The sequence below is a fragment of the Syzygium oleosum genome, unplaced genomic scaffold, assembly GCF_021117445.2.
Source record: "Syzygium oleosum isolate NSW1041296 unplaced genomic scaffold, Sole_v2.1 Sole_v2.62, whole genome shotgun sequence".
Lineage (NCBI taxonomy): Eukaryota > Viridiplantae > Streptophyta > Magnoliopsida > Myrtales > Myrtaceae > Syzygium > Syzygium oleosum.
In genome coordinates, this window is record NW_026607546.1 from 69,223 (window position 1) to 89,262 (window position 20,040).

At 38.9% G+C, this 20,040-nt stretch overlaps 2 pseudogenes; both read left to right on the forward strand.

Annotated features, from left to right (window-relative positions):
* The first annotated feature begins 4,855 nt into the window (after positions 1–4,855).
* Positions 4,856–6,066, forward strand: LOC115664000 (protein IRX15-LIKE-like; annotated as a pseudogene).
* An 11,282-nt stretch (positions 6,067–17,348) lies between these two features.
* LOC115690388 (disease resistance protein L6-like) lies at positions 17,349–19,942 on the forward strand (annotated as a pseudogene).
* The last annotated feature ends 98 nt before the right edge of the window (positions 19,943–20,040 follow it).

Consider the following 20,040-nt stretch of genomic DNA (forward strand, 5'->3'; position numbering starts at 1 on the left):
TAGAGAGAGAAAGAGAGAGAGAAAAAGGGGGAGGGGAAGCTCGGCCTTGGTATAGACAAGGTTACAAATCCTTGTCACCGTGTGGGAAAAATGTCTAAAAAGTCCAAAACCTATTGTACCGAGATCAATTCAGTCCAAAACCTTTCAATTGTGCCAATTTAGTCCTAAACCTTTTGTTGATTGTCATGACCTACCCCTCAAGGACCACCTATGGGACCCTCCTTAAGTCCATACCTCGCGTGACATTGATTATTCTATTTTAGAGTCTCTACTAGCCATTGATGAGGGTTGACAAAAAACCTTAAAATCAAAATGTAGAAGTATCGTCTCGATGCATGCGCAACCAGAGATTCTTAAGAACATGGACTTGATTACACTAGTTATTTAACTAGTGCCTTTTCGGTGCCTAAACTTGACTATTTGTTAATCCAAAGTGTTAGGGCAGTCTTTTACTAATCAAGAGTCCTAAATTTCGTCTTAACCATTCTAAAAGGAAGAAATAACAATCAATGTAATTAAAATGCGCAATCAAGTGTAATCAAAATGAAAGTGCACAAATAGAGATCTAGCATTGTCTCTAAAAGAAAAAAAAAACAATAAAAAATTCCTAATGTAAAGCCCTAAATACTTACGGTGCGTTTGACAATCATTCCGTTCTCGAAATCTGATTCTGCTCAGAAATGATTCTTTTTATTCTGTGCCCGGAAACAATTTCTAAGCATTTGAAGACGTTTGGTAATTGTCCAAAATTTCTATTCTTGGAATAGAAAAAAAAAATAGAAATGTGTTCGGTAACTGCACAAATTTTTTTTATTAATAATATTTTGAATTTTTTAATACTTCTTTCTTTCTTTTTTCTTTTTTTCCCCTTCCCCTTCCTTGGCCATGGCTAGGTCGCCGGCTTCGGCGAGGGCGGCTAGCGACCTGGGCAAGGGCCGCCCTCGACAGCCTGGGCGAGGGTCGCCCACGCTGGATCTAATGAGGACCGTGACGCTCTCGTCAACCCTGGCCACAGGCCAAGACGAAGAAGAAAAAAAATTCTTTTCCATTTTTTATTCTTGTTCGCAGAATCAAGAAATTTCTTTTTTTTGCTTCTTTATTCGGTTCCAAAAGTGATTTTGGGAACAAATTTTTGCAAATTTGTGCCTGGAAACAAAAAATTTACCAAACGGATTTATATTCCAAAACTAATTCTAGGAATAAAAGAATATAAATAATTACTATTTGGCAACTTACCAAACGCGCCCTTATTCAATTTTGGAATCAAATTTTATTCAAGCCTAGAATATTTATTAAAAAAACCCTAAACTAGATGAATTCTAAATTTTTTAGCTTTTCCCATATTTTTTTATTTGAATTTTTATTATTTTCGAATTTTTTATTTTTTATTTTTTGGATTTTTTATTTTTTATGAATTTTTTTATTTCTGAAATGCCAGTCTCACCGACCGCGGGTACGGGTTGAGTCTAAAAATCGGATTGGCTCAAGGCCCAGTCCGAATATGGCGAGAGTCTGATGGGCTTGAGCTATCAAGCCCAAATTCTTAAAATTTTAGTTTTTTATTCATTTTGTCCCAATTCAAATTCAGCCCAGTCACACAAAAATTGAGCCCATTTACCTGACTTGACCTCCGGCCCACTACACTTCCAATCCGACCCAGACCACAATTTGACCCGGTTCTAACCCGACTTCATTATATCCAGAATTTAATATTTTCTGATTTTTTTATTTTTATTTTTATTATTTCTTCTTTTTTTTCTTTTATTTCCTATTTTGGTCTTCTTCTTCACGTCCTCCATCGACTTCACTGCACCTTTTCACCGTGAATTTCATCATCCGAATGTCCACGCCGAAACTTTGGCCTGTCGTCGACCACCGACGCGGCCTTCCATTTCTGGCCATCACCAAGCCATCTTCACTGGTCTTCATTCGCAACCATCAATGGGCCAACGACAGTCACGGCCATCATTCATCAACGTCGGTGATCATATTTTATTTTCCGGTCATCAAACTTCCGACCACAATAACAGATTCTAAATCTAAACAAACAAACATACACACGAAACAGAGATAGAAAACTAACGGTAGCAGCCTCAAACCGCAGGCACATCTCCGGCGAGAGGAATGAATTTCCGACAGAGGAAAGATGACGGCCGACTCAGACAACGATGTTTATGCTGTAAAAAACAAAGAAAAAAATACAGATTTAGTCATGTTCAACAATGATGAGAACTAATCAAGCATAAAAACCGAGTTCCAAGCATTGATTTTGAAAAAAGCCACTCGAATCTCCATTTAGACATTTCGTCGAACATGTGATACGCAAGTTATGATACATGTTCTAGAGTGAGATTCCATTCAATTTACGACTCAATTGTGATGTATAAAGATCTAAATCAGCGTAATTCATTTCGATTCCATCTCAGTTTACCATAACTCGCTCAGAAATTTCACAATCAAGCTCGGTGCTCTAAGCATCTAATATTTCATTCGGACACTTCAGTGAACAGTTAGCATGCATTGCGCAATATGAATTCCAGATTAACATTCAATGCAATCTAAGGCCAAAATCATGATCTATCAATCAGGAATTATCATTATCTTCAACATATCACTCTCGGTTTCACTCGATTAAATCGTAAGTTCACCGATTGAGCTCAATGACATGATTCCCAAGAAACAGGGGAAAATAAAAGCAGAATCGGAGAAGTTTACCTGACTAGAAACGGAACTTCAATCAGCGACGTCAAGGGACGTCCGGCCATGCTTTTTCTTTCTCAACGGATGAACTGTGATTCCAAAGTCTCTGGCGGTCTCCGGCGACGATGAATGGAAGAGGGAGGGGAAGAGATTTGTCCGGCACCCTCTTTCCGATCAAAAGGCGTCCGAGCGCTCTCCTCTCATGTACCCTTTTCCTCTCTTCCCTCGTCCATTTCTCCCGGCCAACCTTTCTTCTCCGGATGACTCTCTCTTTCTCGGTTTTTTTCTCTTTCTCGTGAATTTGCTCCGTTCACCCGCTGTTTCCTCACCAGCGCTCGCTCTCCTTCGCTCTCCCGCGTCCTCTATCGCATTCTTGCGTCACAGACACAAGCGCGAAGGAGGAAAGAAAGCTACAGTGGGGCCAGGTGAAGCCGAGATGGGCCAAAAGAGAAAAAAGGACCAGGAAGGAGTGGACTGGGCTGGCTAAATTGAGAAAACTAATAAAAAAGGCTGGGTCAATGAATCAATTAGGCATGAATGGGCCGAATTAAATGGGCAATTTTTTTTCTATTTATTGTATCTTTTATTTTTATTTAACGAAAAATGAGGTGTCGATATCGATTTACCAATTTAGTCCTAAACATTTTAATCATGTCAATCTAGTCCTAAACCTTTTGATGATTTGCTAATTTAGTCTTAATCCCTTTAATGATTTATCAATATCCAAATATCCAAATTATAGGTTTAGGACTAAATTGCCAAATCTTCAAAAAGTTTAGAACTAAACTGATACAATTGAAAGGTTTATGACTAAATTAACAAATCATCAAAAGGTTTAGTATTAAATTTGCACAATAAAAAGGTTTAGGACTAAATTGACCGCCGTATAATAGATTTATGACTTTTTTAATAATTATCCCGTGTATGCTAGGCACGTTTCGGCAGCAGTGCACTTGATGGCGCTGGTCACCTCATCGTCGTGTGTAGGCCCACATTCGCCGGTTCTGCTCGGACTGGCATTGGCTACTTGCCTAGATCTAGGTCGATGGCAACACTTGGGAATCTCCACCTGCTCCATCTCTCTCGATCCCATCGATTTAACTCAATCATTCTTGCCGTTGGAATCGAGTAGTGTCAAACCCAGAAACTCATATGATGATGGTCCATCTTCAATCATGAGCTCTCTCTCTCTCTCTCTCTCTCTCTCTCTCTCTCTCTCTCTCTCTCTCTCTCTCTCTCTCTCTCTCTCTCTCTCTCTCTCTCTCTCTCTCTCTCTCTCTCTTCCCTTCGTGTGTGCTTTTACATACTCACACGTAGCTCCTTCTCGAGCACAGAAGGTGAAGGATGTGTTGATTAGAGGGAAGAAGTCCTAGAATGTCAAGTAGAAGAAGAGAAGTTTAATCTGCGAAAGTGTCGTCGCCTAAGCTCGACGGGGTCCAACCACTCTCTCCGGTGGTTGGTTGTCGGTGCTCTGCGCTTACACTATCGGTGGTCCGAATTGAGTTTGTTCGTTTGTTTTCTTTTTCCAAATTTTCCTTCATGAAATATATATTTTAAACTTTTGTTCTTTTTCAAATTTTCCAGAATCAAATAAGCACGTAGGAGCCATGTGGGAGCCACGTGGGAGCCAACATGGCATTGAATTGCTACTTACAGGGCACAATTTAACAGCCACATAAGCATTTTCTTTTGTTTTTTGACGGAAGTATCAATGTAAACAAACCATAATTTAAGACTATGATTGCGCAGAAAAAAAAAAGATTCAGAAATGACATTGCACAAACCGATAAAGTTTAAGAATTATCGGTAGCTTTACTCCATAATAATAAGATGATAACTTGCAAAGAAAAGTGCGAAGTTTTTGGGATTTGTCATATTTGACTTTAGCATTGCTTAGAAACATTTCTCTCGACGCCTAAGAGATGATTATATCTCACGTACATTGACGTCATTTTACTACGTGGAGGCCACAATCATTGGTCTAATTACGTCAATAATTCAAGGCAAAGCAATAATTAAAGACGTGGTCGGACTTGAACAGAGCATTATGATTAAGCACCGCTTTCGTGAGAATTGAACTTGGAATTAACCTAAATAATAAATTAGTGGGGCAAACGTGAAAGTTGACTTTATGACTTTTGGTGGACAAAACGTGATGATTAACACTGACAAATTTCAAGCTACAAGTATATACTTCTTTTAATATGTGTATATATATATATATATGTGGGTTTTATATATTGTTTACTCTCTTATTTAAAAGACTATAAGAGAAGGGAAAAATTGATGGAATGGTTAATCTTACGCTTCCTATGTGGCTCAATTACATTTTTCGTTATGCGGGGAAAATAACACAAATCATTTTCGACTTTTTATTATAATTTATTCCGCATCTTCTATTATTTCGAACATGCATTTTGTGCCTTAATGTTGGGAAAGGTCTAAATTTTATATCTTTGAGTCTAACAAACTATTAAAATTAGATTTTGCAAAGAGAAAATTTTTGAAACCTCTTGTTGCAAAGTTAATACTCCTCCATCCCACAATCCAAAAGCAATCGTCTTCAAACACCAATCGCTTGTGGCTCATCTTCATCGTCACCTTTCTTCACCACCGCCTTCACTCTAACCCTAATCACCACCACCACTACCACCACCACCACCACCGCCACTACCACCGCCATGGGCTCTGCCGCCTCTTCAGTCCCACTTCGACTGTCCATATCCGATGCCCTCCTCCACTACGCCACCACTACCAACTCCACCCATATGACGTCCACCAAGCTTGCCACGGTAACTGCCACAGTTGCCCGCTGTGCCACTGCTGCCTCCCGCTTCAACCTCCTCGTTTTCGGCCTTACCCACGAGGCCCTCTTGTCCAGCCCTCAACTTCGATGGCCGCACCGTCTTCCTTGATGAGGCCGAGCAACTTGTCTTGAGGTTTGAGCAGCAACACCCGGGAATTGAGGCCTACGACGTGAAGTATGAGACGAGGGTCGGCGAAATGAAGAGGCTGCTCGAGTCAGCGAGAGGCGAGCTCCATGGCGAGTGCCGGCTGATGCAGAACCTGCTCTTCTCGGAATGCAAGCTCGCGTTGAACAGCTTGCCCAACAACGTGTATGAATTGAGTTGGGATGTGATACTAATCAACGGGCCAAGCGGGAACCATGAGGCGGCGCCAGGGAGGATGTCGGCGATATTCACGGCAGCTGTGCTGGCCAGGAGCAAGAAGGGCGGGGCTGCGGAGACGCACGTATACGTGCAGGACTTCGATAGGGAGGTGGAGAGAGTTTATAGCGACGTGTTCTTGTGCAGGGACAACTTGGTGGAGGTTGTCGGTAAGCTTGGGCATTTTGTTGAGGAGTGAGCAATGAGAGATTAATGACTGAGTTTTGTAGCGTTTCGGCTTCGGCCGATTCATCTTCATCGTCAACATCAATAGCGTAATTGTAGGATTCACAGGTAGTTTACAACGAAGATGATGATTGTGCTGGGGATTGTTACAAATATTTTTCTCCTATCTTTTAAATGCAAGCTGTAATTACCATAAGGATTCATAAACAGACATAAGAATCGCGACAAGCATATAAACTTTACAGAGAAAAAAAAGCTTTGTTATTAATTTTAATGCCAGCTTGCTTTGGAGATCTGTACATACTAGTTTTAATTCCTTTTTCGCCGAGTTGAAAATGGCAATTTGAATTTCTTCTTAAAAATTGAAAATAGACTGATTATATCAAATTAATCACTTGACAAAAACAAATTATCATTATCAAAGAAAATAATCAAACGCAAGAACTCAAACCATCCGAGAACTACTTACCGTAGAGGCCGTAGCGTTCCTTGGGCATTCTATTTTATATTGGATTAATATCACGAAAAACCCCAAATTGGTACACCTGTGATAAATTTACCACAAACTAATTTTTTGACTACAAAAAAAAAAAAATAGTACATTTGTGACAAATTTACCTTCCGTTAGTTTCCGCTAAATTGGATCAATACCACGAAAAATTACAAATTGATACATCTGTGATAAATAAAGGGTAAAACTCCAAATTGGTATACCCGTTAACTGCCACGGATCATCTAATTTAGCAATTTGACTGTAAAATTTAATAAAAACTAACGGAGAGTAAATTTGTCACAGATATACCAGTTTTAGATTTTTAGCGGTCAAAAAATTAATTTGAGGTAAATTTATTATAAATGTATCAGTTCGGGGTTGCATGTGGTATTAGCCCTTTTATATATCATTTATGCTTTTCGATTTTAAGAAGATTTTGGGCCTGTTGTGCATTTTTTTATGGTTGGAATTAGGTACTTTTTCACTTTTGGGCTTTGGAAACTGTTTTAAAGCTAAAACCTCAAATAGGTTCAAATTGCTAAATACTTTGAGGCCGTTGTGAATTTTTGTTGATGTGGTGTGAAGGTCGTTAAATATTTGTTGATCTTTATCTTTTTTTTCTTTATATTTAAACGTTGACTCTATCTCTGACCTGGAATTCTTCTGTTTCTTCAAAATATTTAAGCCCTAACAATGCAATTCCTTTGTACCCACTCACGACCTTTCTTCCGCTAGCCTTGGCCACACCTCAAATGCTCAAGAAGCCATGGCGACCACGAGCTCGAGATCTACGACCTTTAGATCTCACATCCATGGCTGCTCGATCTTTGACCTGGGCACGAGCTTTGAGCTCGAGAAGCCATGACGACCGTGAGTTTCAAGCTCGAGCTCGAGTGGTCATGGCAGTTGTGAGCTTTGAAGTAGATCTAGCCATGGCAAATCGCAAGCTTCGAGCTCAAACTGCTATGGGTCGTGAGCTTCAAAGCCAGACCGGTCATAGAGGCTGCAAGGCACAAGGACAAATGTGGTGAAAGGCCTAAAACTTATAGGTGTGGAATTAGGCTTCAAAAGCCCAGCTCCACACGAGACGGGTCCGGGGATAGCTTCGGCCCACGTGCGGCCTTGCACCATTTTCGCCCCCGTCATGCACTAAGACATGCGGCCTAGGTGTGCTTGGCAGATGTGCGACTAGCTTGGCATGGCTTGGGCTCACCTGTGGGTTGTCGCCAATCCATCACCGGGATAATGCTGGAATCGACATGTGGCAACCGACGGCGGTGGCGAGGGGTTGACGTCATCATTCATTCATTCTTTCTTTCAAAAGAAATTGAAAAAAAATTACATAAATTTTGACCGAATTTTGGCTAGTCATAATTTTTCTGTGCAACGTCCAATTGACCTAATTTTTATGCCTACGGAAAGCTGGTGGTTGAATGAATGTATGAGGACATTTTTTTAAAGAGACATTTCATTCATTTTTACGGATAATGCATGAGGACATTTAAAGGATACGAAAGATGGGGACAACGGGCGTAGGATACTGTACCCGAGTTCTATCCCCTTGACCGATAAAGGACTATTTTTTTTTTAACCTTGGGATTTTCCACCTTTTTCTTGAATTTTTCGCGAGAAACACCACGAGGAGCAAGAAGACCACCTCCATGATCCAACTACAACCCTCAAATATTGCCACCGGCACCAAGCCCCGCGTCGACGGCGTCGCTTACCCCCATCCATTGCGATTGATTTAGCCTCGCCTTAGTCCGAGCCCCACGATGTTGCTGGCGACCAAAGTACCCTTCCTTCGAGCTCGACGACCCCTCCAACATTGCCCATCTCGCCCATGAAACAAACATTTTTTTTTTGCTTTGGTTTGGTTTCAAATTCTCCGAAACAAAACCGAATCGCGAAACTGCATTGTATAAATTATTGATATTGCTAATTATTTTTATCATCTATACATGAAATAGCCTACTTAAATAGGTTTGATTTTCATTTTGTGTAAACCTATGAACTGTTGCGAGCATATAATATTGACACTTAAATTTTTGAGGTTGCACATTTTTTGCGTCCGCATTTACTACATTTAGGTACTACCAAAATTTTGTTAGGAATTACATATTCGCACCGACGAAAACATGAGGCCCGGCTACGAATTTCATTTAAATTAGCCCAGTTGTGAATTTGAATTCGAATCGACCCGACACGCAAATTGAGTCATAAATTCATTTGAACTTCCGAGTCCATGCCCGCACGAGCCTGGTTTCCTCTCATGGGCTCGACCAAGAGGGAAATATACGGCAAACTTACCCGGCTAGCACAAGTGAAAAGGAATTTTGTGTTAGTTTATGTTGATTCTTCCTCGTGTTAGTTCATGTTAGATTGTGCCTCGTGTTTCAGTAAGCATAAACATGGAAATTAGTAAAAAATCTGGATAATGTAGTTCAATTTGCACACCAATCTTAATTCTGTTCCGACCGGTACCAGTGTAGGAAAAATAAAATTTTTGATTTTTAATTAATAGTCAATTTCGGCAATTAGTGTAGATGTATTCATCCACCGTTGATTTCGCATAGTGTGGATTAGTTTCACTTTAATTCATAGCATTATGTCGCTTTAGTTTTCTTTATTTTCTGGTGTGTAATAACTCGTTCTCGCAAGAAGTTTAAGGTTGAAATTCCAAGGGAACGTACTGCAAATTTTCAAGAAAATCCGGGTTATTACAAATTATTTTGGCATATAGATTCTAGTTCAAATTTATCTCAACACTTAGTTAATTTTTAGTTTAATTTCGTTTCACTATAAAATATATATAAATAAAGAAGGGGGAAATGCGAAAAAGAAAAAAAAACAAATAAAAAGATAAACTGCACTTTCATAAAAAAGATATACATCTAGGAGGGTATTTTAGGAATCATGCATATTCATAAATAGATTTTGTTTTCTTAACATTGCATTGCACTTCAGATTGCATTAAGTAGATTTTACTTCTTGATGTAATAGTTCATTTTAGGAAAGTAGTTTATATAGTAGAAATTCATGGCGTATCATATATTTACTGTTCTGTAATGAGCAGCAGTTATTTTGGAGTATCATACATTTATAGCTGAAGGGGTCCTGTCTTGGAACTTAATAACAAGACTTTGTATTGATTTTATTCCCAATACGGCTCGGGTTTGTTTTATTTTCCTTCCTTTATTTGCTCTATTTGTTTCGGCATTATTGGATTTTATATGTGTTTGCTTGAGTGATTTTATGCATGATCACCCTTGCTAAACATTAGAGACAAAATGGGTAAATTAGATTGGGAAGACGGCATGAACATTTGTTTTCATTAAAAAGATAAAATGTACTAAATTGGGCGATAGATTTATCTAATGCAATCAAATCCTCATACTAAATCTCTAGTTTGTAGAAGTAAGACGGGTTCCAACGTCTTACTTGACTCCTAATCAACTCATAATAAATTTGTGAGAATTCTTAATCAAATGAAATGATTAATAGGAACCAAGTTGAGATTGATAGGGTTGAGCAAGCGTCACCTTATTATAAGTACCATTTGTGTTTGCTTGGTGATCCAGCAACTTCCGTGGGGGCCTTGGGAGGGCCGCGACATAGAATTTGGTTTGTTTTTCTCATGAAATTACAAATGATGAAGTTGAATCAAACCGCAAAAAATGGTTTGGCTTGGTTGGATCTTGACTATAATACTGTTTAGTTTGGTTTCACTTTTCTTCAAATCTTTTTTATTGTTAAAAATAAAAGGGAAAAGATCACCAAAAATCCCAAACTTTACCACTTGTGACACATTTACCCCAAACTTTTTTTTGTGTCATGAAAAACCCCAAAGTATGCTACTTGTGACACATTTACCCCAATTTATTGTAGCCTAGGGCATTTTAGTCTTTTTCCCTTTTTCTGTTTTTTTTCTTTTTTCCTGCGAGGGCTGCCCACTGGCGTCGGGCGAGGGCTTCCCTCGCCCCGCCCAGGCAAGGGCGAGGGACCCTCGCCTGGGCGAGGCGAGGGCAGCCCGCGCCTGGGTGGGGCGAGGGTCCCTCGCCCGACGCCGGTGAGCAGCCCTCGCCCTGCCCAGGCGAGGGCTGCCCTCACCGAAAAAAAGAAAAAAAAAACAGAAAAAGGGAAAAAAAGACTAAAATGCCCTAGGCTACAATGAATTGGGGTAAATGTGTCACAAGTGGCATAGTTTGGGGTTTTTCATGGCACAAAAAAAAGTTCGGGATAAATATGTCACAAGTGGCAAAGTTTGGGATTTTTTGTGGTCTTTTCCCAAAATAAAACAAGTGATCGAATAAAATGCACAGAACAAGGAAATGGATCACATACTAGATTTACATAGTTTGGTTGTGTAACCTATGTACAATGGGAGAGGAGCATTTGATATCGCTATAGATGAAATGATACAGTGAAGATTACAACCACACTCGAGTCACTCAGATATTTTCGGTATTTCCCCACCCTCATATACAATCAATAATTCACATTGTTTAACCCTCATAATTTCTCTCAAAATAATCTCTCAATTCATAAAAAAATAACACAAATCTTAACATAAGATTTAATCGACTTCATCACAAGAATATTTAGTGTAATTTCACCAAAAAAAAAAAAAACAAACCTATGTGAATCAAACCTTTAAAATGAGCTCTACCTGTTTTCCCGCCTCCTTCCTCGGTGGCTGGGTCCCACCATTTTTTTTATCTTTTGCTTAACTCGAGGTCACCGCTCCCGCTCCTCTCTCTTTGTATTGCGTTCAGACAACTTCGCAGCAGGTGCAGAAAACATTGTATTTATCATATTTGAATCCGATCCCATTTGCCATAAAAAAACTCATACAGGCAACTTCGTAGCAGGTGCAGCTTCCGATTGGCAGTCAATAAAGTCGATGGCTTTATAAAAAATAAGGTGTAGGACAATAATGGAGAAGTATCTTTCGAGTTTCTTCTTGGTACAAACTCGAAAGATACCTTTATAGTGAAACATTATATTTCACTTATCTATAGTGAAATAGTTATGAGAACATGTATATACTTTTATATTTTGATAGATTTTTTATTCCATATTATATAATGTTCAAAATTTGAATCTCGTAATATTTGGAAAAAGCCATCAAACTCAAAGCTATGAGTAGAAATCCTCAAACAAGAAAAAGAATTATAATAAAAATTATTAAAGTATCTCACATTGGTTGCCTATGCGGTTTATGCCCGAAGCCCGATACCACTTTCGCTAGTGGGAGACATCATTTTGGACGTTTGTATTGCGTGACACACGGGGTTGAATTGAAAGTTACGGATGAGCATTTTTTTTTTCTAAAGGTGGACTGATTCCTCAATTGTACTGCATGGGCATCTTTCTAACACAATGTTCAATACATGATATCGAAAGAAAAGATTAAATTTTTTCTGCAATTATGCACTTGAATGTGTAGTAAGTTTTTATTCCCGGACAGAGAATCGCATTGACTCGAGGGCGAGGTCCAGAAGAGGGCAATGACACCATACATGCGCACTCATCTCGGGTCAACAAATTATTTCTTCAATAAAGATAAAAGCCCTCGAGTCATATGCGATTCTGAAAATGGTTTGTTGACCCGAGATGAGTGCGCATGTATGGTGTCATTGCCCTCTTCTGGACCTCGCCCTCGAGTCAATGCGATTCTCTGTCCGGGAATAAAAACTTGGGAAAAAACCACAAAAAACCCCAAACTTTCTCACTTGTGACACATTTACCCCGAACTTTTTTTTGTGACACCAAAAACCCCAAACTTTGTTATTTGTGACACATTTACCCCGATATACATTGTCCATGGGCATTTTCGTCTTTTTAGCTTTTTCTTTTTTTTTTTTTTTTTTTTTTCTTTCTCGCGAGGGCCCCTCGCCGGATCCGGCGAGGGGGCCTCGCCGGCGCCGGGCGAGGGCCGCCCTCGCCGGATCCGGCGAGGGCCGCCTCGCCGGCGTCGGCGAGGCTCGCCTGCTCGCCCAGCGAGGGCGAGCCCCGCCCGACGCCGGCGAGGCTCGCCCGCCGCCCGGGCGAGCGAGGGCGAGCCTCGCCGGCGCCGGGCGAGCCTCGCCTCGCTCGCCCGTGCGAGGGCGAGGCTCGCCGGCGTCGGGCGAGCCTCGCCCTCGCCCGGGCGAGGGAGGGTGAGGGAGGGCGAGGCTCGCCGGCGTCAGGCGAGCCTCGCCCTGGCCTGGGCGAGGGAGGGCGAGGCTCGCCCTCGCCTGGGCGAGCGAGGGCGAGGCTCGAATAAAGAGTGCATCTCATCTTTCGATATCACGAGACTTGCAATCACATGCTTGCTATTGATATTAGTCAATTAATTAGTACTTAATCATGACTTGGCTCATCCACTTTTGACCCGAGGAATTTAGCAATCCATTCTCTTAATAACCATCACATGAAGAGAGAATAAGACCGGTTCTAGTAAATATTTTTACACCAATATTGCATGTTATAATTACTCTAATTTGTTATGTGTCGATGTATTGAACATTGTTTAGAAAGATGCCCATGCAGTACAATTGAGGAATCAGACCACCTTTAGCAAAAAAAAATGCTCATCCGTAACTTTCAATTCAACCCCGCGTGTCACGCAATACAAACGTCCAAAATGATGTCTCCCACTAGCGAAAGTGGTATTGGGCTTCGGGCGTAAACCGCATAGGCAACCGATATGGGATACTTTAATAATTCAAATTATAAATTTTATTTAATACGAAATCTTTTTTTATCAAAACGTAAAAATACATATATATATTATCATAACTATTTCACTATAAATATGTGAAATGTTGTGTTATTTTTATAAAGATCTCACTAATGAGTATCCTAAAGGCATTAGTTAAATTAATCAACGCAAAATATTTAAACAGTCTCCTAGAAGTCTCAAAAGTCTTCGTCAATCGTCATGACTTTAACATCAAAGTCCTCGACTTGCATTCGAGAACCGCGAGGCTTTCTGCGACACTGCGTAGAAGACCATTGATCAATCTCTAACATCAGCGGTGGCCATCATCAATCTTCTTTTCCTTTTCTTCAGCTGAGCATAGTTGTTTCTTATGCTTTAGTAGTGCTTAGGTGAAGCACTTTTTGTAGTGAATGCAGCAAATCCAATTCTCTGTGTGGTATGAAGGAAATTTTTTTAATTATCCAGAGTTCCATGTGTCATAACGAGAGGCGATTCTTTAGGGACTTTTTGTTATTATTGCATTTAAATAGATAAATTGTGAATTTACAATATTGGATTGGAATTTTAAGTATGTCCAACTATGGATATGGCTATAGAATAATCATAAATGATTTAAATGTTTGAGAATCAAGTTTTTTTAAATCCAAAAGTTCAAAAGCAAAAAGTGAAAAGCACAAAGGAGAAACTCGAAAGAAATTGGGCATGTGAAAAGGTACACCACCTCCATTATTGTCCTCCATCTTATTATTTGTAAAGTCATCAACTTTATTGACTATAAATTGGAAGCTGCACTGCTGCGAAGTTGCTTGATTTTGGGTAGGAGGAGTTTTGAGTCTTTTAGTAATTCAAAAGAGTTTTTTTTTTTTTTACAGTAAACTCACTTGAAACGGATTTGGTACAGAGAGATATGGTATGCCAAAATTTGCTGATAGCGATATGGCTTCTACTCAGTGTTCCGATTGTCCACATTAGCACAAATCGAACGGAAAATGGAGCGACATAATAGCAAGACGAGGGATGACCCTTTCTTAAAATACAGGGACGATTTTGGATTAAAAAAAGTGTAGGGATGGTTTTGAATTTTGGGCAAGAATATAGGAACAACTGGTGTCATTTCACTCAATTTTATACAAATAAAATGGTTGTTGTAAGATACTTATAATTTTTTTCGTGCAAAACAATGTGTAGAGGATGAAATAATGTTTGTAGACAAAATACACACTACAGAGCAAATATCTTCCATCAACAAAAATGTAAACAAAATAACAGATTAAGGAGATTGCAAAGCAATTTATAGTGGTTCGACCTATCTACTTATCCTCTTCCATTAACCCAGCTTTATTAGCCCAATAACAAGGTTGGAATCCACTAATGCAATCCTTGAAACCTTTAAAAGCGTTCACAATGAAGTTGCCTCTCCGCAATGGACTATAGCTCACTCTGCAAAGACAGTTATTTCACTCGACACTCAGAGTGCTCTTTACGATAATTACATTGACACTCACTTAGAGAATTACCGTTAAAATCATGAGATTTTTGTTTAAAAGAATAAGCACAAGAATTAATAACAACCTTTGAGAGCACAAGAATTACATTAACACTCTCTTGGAGAATTACGATTAGAAGCATGAGATTTGTTTTTGAAAGAATAAGCACAAGAATTAATAACAACCTTTGAGAGCGTTTTGCTAATTTGGCCAACCTTGAACAGCCACTTTGATACATATATTGCCCTCAAAACTTGATCGATACGGTCTTCAAATAGGTCATGTAGTGCCTTGCCTAACCCTTCTAGGATATGGGTACTCGTTTGGTAGGGGGAGCAGTTACGTGACTGGGAAAAGAGTGCTGAAAGTTTTGGGAAAAATAAATATTTTCATATGCACTATCTTTTTCAAGGCGAGGATAATCACCATTTAAAATAAGGAAGCATGTAATGTATACCAAAAAAGGGTAATGGCGAAATATCTGAAATGTAGAACAAATATGAAGTATTCTGAAAAGTGAGATGACGTGTTAAGAAATTTGCATTAGGCAATCATGAATAAATGCACAAAAAAAAATATATTTTATTTTCTTAAGATATTGACCAATATTTATAAGCTTAAACTCATAATTGATGATAAAATTAGAGTTATCTAAGAGAATTGGAAGCTCCTTTTAAAATTCTTTAATGTCGAAAACATATTCAATATTTCAAAACATGAAACGTTATCCAAGAGCACTTATTGACGACTCCTGGATTACTCTTAAGTTTGTGCTCATATGTGTATGTAAATAAATATATAGTGTATGTTAGAATGTTTAAATAATAAACCGTACATTCATCTTATATCTTAAGTTTTTAGAACAGTTGGCAGTGATTCTATTAAATCTCACCGTATACCTAGGTGCCAAGTATAAATTTTTTAATTGTTCTCTCAACCTAGCCGGTCCGTGTATGATACCCAAAAATTCACATGTTCCCTGACCAATAAGAAGGAATCTCTCTCTTTTGAGTGAAGAAGGGGACGTCACCTTTACATGCATTGTGCCTCCACCTGAGAATACTAAATATTTATTGATGTGCCCTTCTAAATTACGTTATTTATTAGCATGTTTAGCCACCACAAGACTAATTAGATGGCTTAATTCTTAATTAATATTCCAATAACCTCTATTTTTTCATGCCAAAAACCTTTCGGATTTATTAAAGTTGTGTGCGACATGCATGATTAATTAAAAGGTAGAAACGTGATTTTAATGAATGGTGTTTTGGCATTTTTGGGGATATTATATTATGGTATCGCATGATCTTCCAATTTACTAAAAAGTAAGCATGAATGTTTTTTATGTATTCCAATCGTTTGAGGCAATAGTTTGAAAGCATAGAATGTACATCCTCATAGCGTTTCCATAAGGTGTTGCTAAGTTGTATAAAGTAGTGCATCGAAGATGATCATAGTTATGACACACGATTGCCATGTCTTTGGAAGGATTGTTGTTTTGTACATAATTTGTGCAGAGTTAGGTTCGTATAAACCGTCATGAATGCATCATGTGTATTTTGAATGCTATTCTTGAAATAACATTTTGTACAGATTCGATCACGGTGTCTACCCTGGAGTGTCTCACTAGCCATCTTGTGATTGGAGCTAACCTAACGCACATGCATGGAGCGATTTGCATGTATAAATTGATGTTAATTGAGTCGAATGATTTGGATACTTAGTGTTGTAAATGAGATAAAGAAAAATGTGGACAAGTCATCCTCTCGAAGACTTCGTACACTGCACCAATTTAGTCAACAAGTCAAAGCAGCGAATAACGCCACGAAAAACATATGTAAATAAAACAAGCCAAAATGAAGAAGACACCATCAATGTAACTTTCTTCGTCTTTTTACTCTTTTGGCCCATATCGGCAATGGCCGTCATTAATCTCCTTTTCCCTTTCTTCAGCTGAGCAAAGTCATCTCTTATGGTCAAGACCATCGTGGTTTCTCTTGCTTTTATTTCCACGCTCAAAGCAGCACCACGATGGAGTGGCAGCATGGCCATTGACAGGCCATCACTGCATTTCCTCACCTATAGATAGTCCATTTGCGTAAAAGTAAAAAATTTGCACAATCATATGCTTTTTAATACAAAGTCGCATTTTATGATAATATTTGAGTGGTTAAAATTAATTATAATAAAAAGTAAGTCTTTAAGGCAAAAAGATCAAAATAAATATTTCCTAGTGCATGGAAACCATATGCTTCGGTAGTGCTTAAGTGGAGCATTTTTTGCGTTGAATGCAACAAATCCAATTCTCTATAGTATAAAGGAGATTTTTCTAATCATGCAGGGTCCCATGTGTCATAATAAGTGGCAATTCTTTAGGAATATTTTGTTATTATGCATTTATATAGATAAATTGTGAATTTACAATACTGGATTGAGATTTTAAGTATGTCCAGCTATGGATATATCTACAGAATAATCATAAATGATTTAAATGTTTCAAAATCAAAATTTTTTAAATTCAAAAGTTCAAAAGGATAGAGTGAAAAGCACCAAGAAGAAACTCGAAAGAAACTGGGCATGTTGAAAAGGTACACCTCCATTATTGTCGTCCATTATTGACTACAAATTGGAAGCTTCGCCGAAGTTGCCTGTATGCGTTGAACTTTCAATTGAATCCCGTGAGTCACGCAATACACAGGTCCCTATAATAAACATCCTTTTTCTCATTTTCTAATGTAACGCCGTGGTTCTCCTTTTGTAAATTCCTGTGGGAGGATGATCTGGTGAAGAAAGCTTTTCACATTAAGAATGTAATAAGGCTTTTCACATTTGAGAACCGCAAGGCTTTGTGCGAATATGCCTAGAAGAAGTATTTTGACAGTGTCTATTAGAGAGAGAGAGAGAGAGAGAGAGAGAGGGCTGACCCTGCTAAGTGTGAAGTGAGTTCCTATGGCTTGCTCAGAGACCGGAACGAGCACCGGTAATACATCAGGAGGTGAGTACGAGGTGTTCCTGAGTTTTAGAGGGCCTGATACTCGTCGCACATTCGCCAACAGCCTCTATCATGCTTTGTTCCACACCGGGATTCGTGTTTTCATGGATGATGAGGAACTTCCATATGGTGGAAGAATTAAAGACAACCTTCTGCGAGCGATCAACGACTCCAAGCTCTACATACCCATCTTCACCAAAAACTACGCTTCAAGTTACTGCTGCCTTCTGGAGCTTGCAAAGATGGTGAACACCTCTAAAGAAGATGGCAATAAGGTCATATTGCCCATCTTCTATGATGTGACACCCGACGACGTGAAGTTGAACACCCAGTCGTACAATGAGGCCATATCGAAATTGGAGCAAGAGATGGCGGATCGGAATAGAAAGTTGAGCTCCAAGGATATAGAGACGTGGCAACGGGCTCTCAAGAATGTTGGTGGCATCAGTGGAAAGGAGTTGAAGAAATATTCAGGGTAACGTTCTAACCACGATTGTGAAAATAATTTTGTAAAATCGGACCATAGTTCTTATAAAAATTCATTAATTATATTCAAACTCTAATTTCCCTATTTTAAACAGAAAGTTTCAAATTATTCTTTTATTTTTTTTAAATCACGAGATTTCCAATTTTTTTTCTGACCTAATAGGGTTATTATAATTTCGTTTTTCACCTATTTTCCATCGTATGAAAAATTTGGCTTTCCTTCATCTTTTTTATACTAATTTGATCCATGCTTGTATTAAGATTCCTATTGTATGCTAGAGAACTTGATTAAGGAACTGTTGCCTTTGCAAAGTTCTTTTACACGTCGAAAGAAATAAGTAAATCTGCCATTACAGTAATTCATTAGATGTTTATATTTTGATTCTTCTACCCTTTCTTGCCAGAAATTCTGATTCTTCTGCTTGATATAAAGAACAAACATTTCTCTTCCTCTATTCCTTTAACTTAAACCTGCAATGGATGTTCAAGTTTGCAATTCATCATGTTCCCAAAGCTTTGGGGGTAACGTTGAATTTTGATATATCCTAAACTTGATCGCGTTCCCACCTGGTTGCTTAGTAGAAGGCTGGTCAACATGCAAATTTGTCACCTTTTCTCAATTGAAACTGTTCAACTTTGTGGCAGCGATGGGGCACTTATCCAGGCAGTTGTTCACGAGGTTGTGGTCAGGCTCAAGACAAGACGAAGACCAGTAACCGAAGATTTAGTTGGAATGGAGGATCAAATAGCAGCCATAAACAAATTATTAGACATTGGCCCTGGTGGTGTGCGGCTAATTGGAATCTACGGGATGGGCGGCATCGGTAAAACAACACTCGCCAACATTATCTTCAACCAATTATATTCTCAGTTTGGGAAAAACTGCTGCTTTCTTGAAGGCGTGAGGGAAACGGCTTTACAAAAGTTGCAAGAAAAATTATTGTCCGATATCTCTTATTCTGGAGAGGATGGTAAGATTCAAAGCATTCATGATGGGATCAAGAGGATTGGAGACACAATTTGCAACAAGAAGATGCTAATTGTATTGGATGATGTCGATACGGGCAACCAGATCCAAAATCTAATCCCAGTGAATTCTTTGTATCCTGGCACTACGATACTTGTTACCACTAGGGACACGAGCGTTCTGAATATTAGGGGATTTGAGAATAAATTCAAGGATTATGAAATGGTGGGGTTGAGCAAGGAAGATGCACTCAATCTTTTTAGTAAGCATGCTTTCAATGACAACTCTCCTCCAGCCAATTACTACACTCTTTCAGAAAGCATTGTCTCTACTGCAGATGGACTACCTTTAGCTCTTGAAGCGATAGGTTCATCGCTTTTTGGTGTGGAAAAAAGAGAAATATGGGAAGAAAGGCAAGAGAAGCTAAGGAAAACACCTCATAAGGATGTCTTGGGAAAGCTAAAGATTAGCTATGATACCTTAGAGGATAATCAAAAACAGATATTCCTCGATGTTGCGTGCTTTTTTGTGGGTAATAATAAGACTAATCCCATGTACATGTGGAAAGATTGTGGGTTTTGGCCAGAGGATGCCATCGATGTCCTTATTAAGAGGTGCATGATAAAGGTTTTAGACGGCGATAGATTTTGGATGCACGATCAATTTATAGATCTTGGAAGGGAAATTGCCAAACAAGAGCATACCAGGTTGTGGGATAAAAAAGACATCATTCGCAAATTAAGATTAACATCAACAGAGGTAAAGTATGGCTAAATTTGAATAGAAAATTGCTTATACCCTCTTCTTAATTGAGGATTCACGTTTTTGATTTGGGAGCTACTCTTCTGTTTCGTTT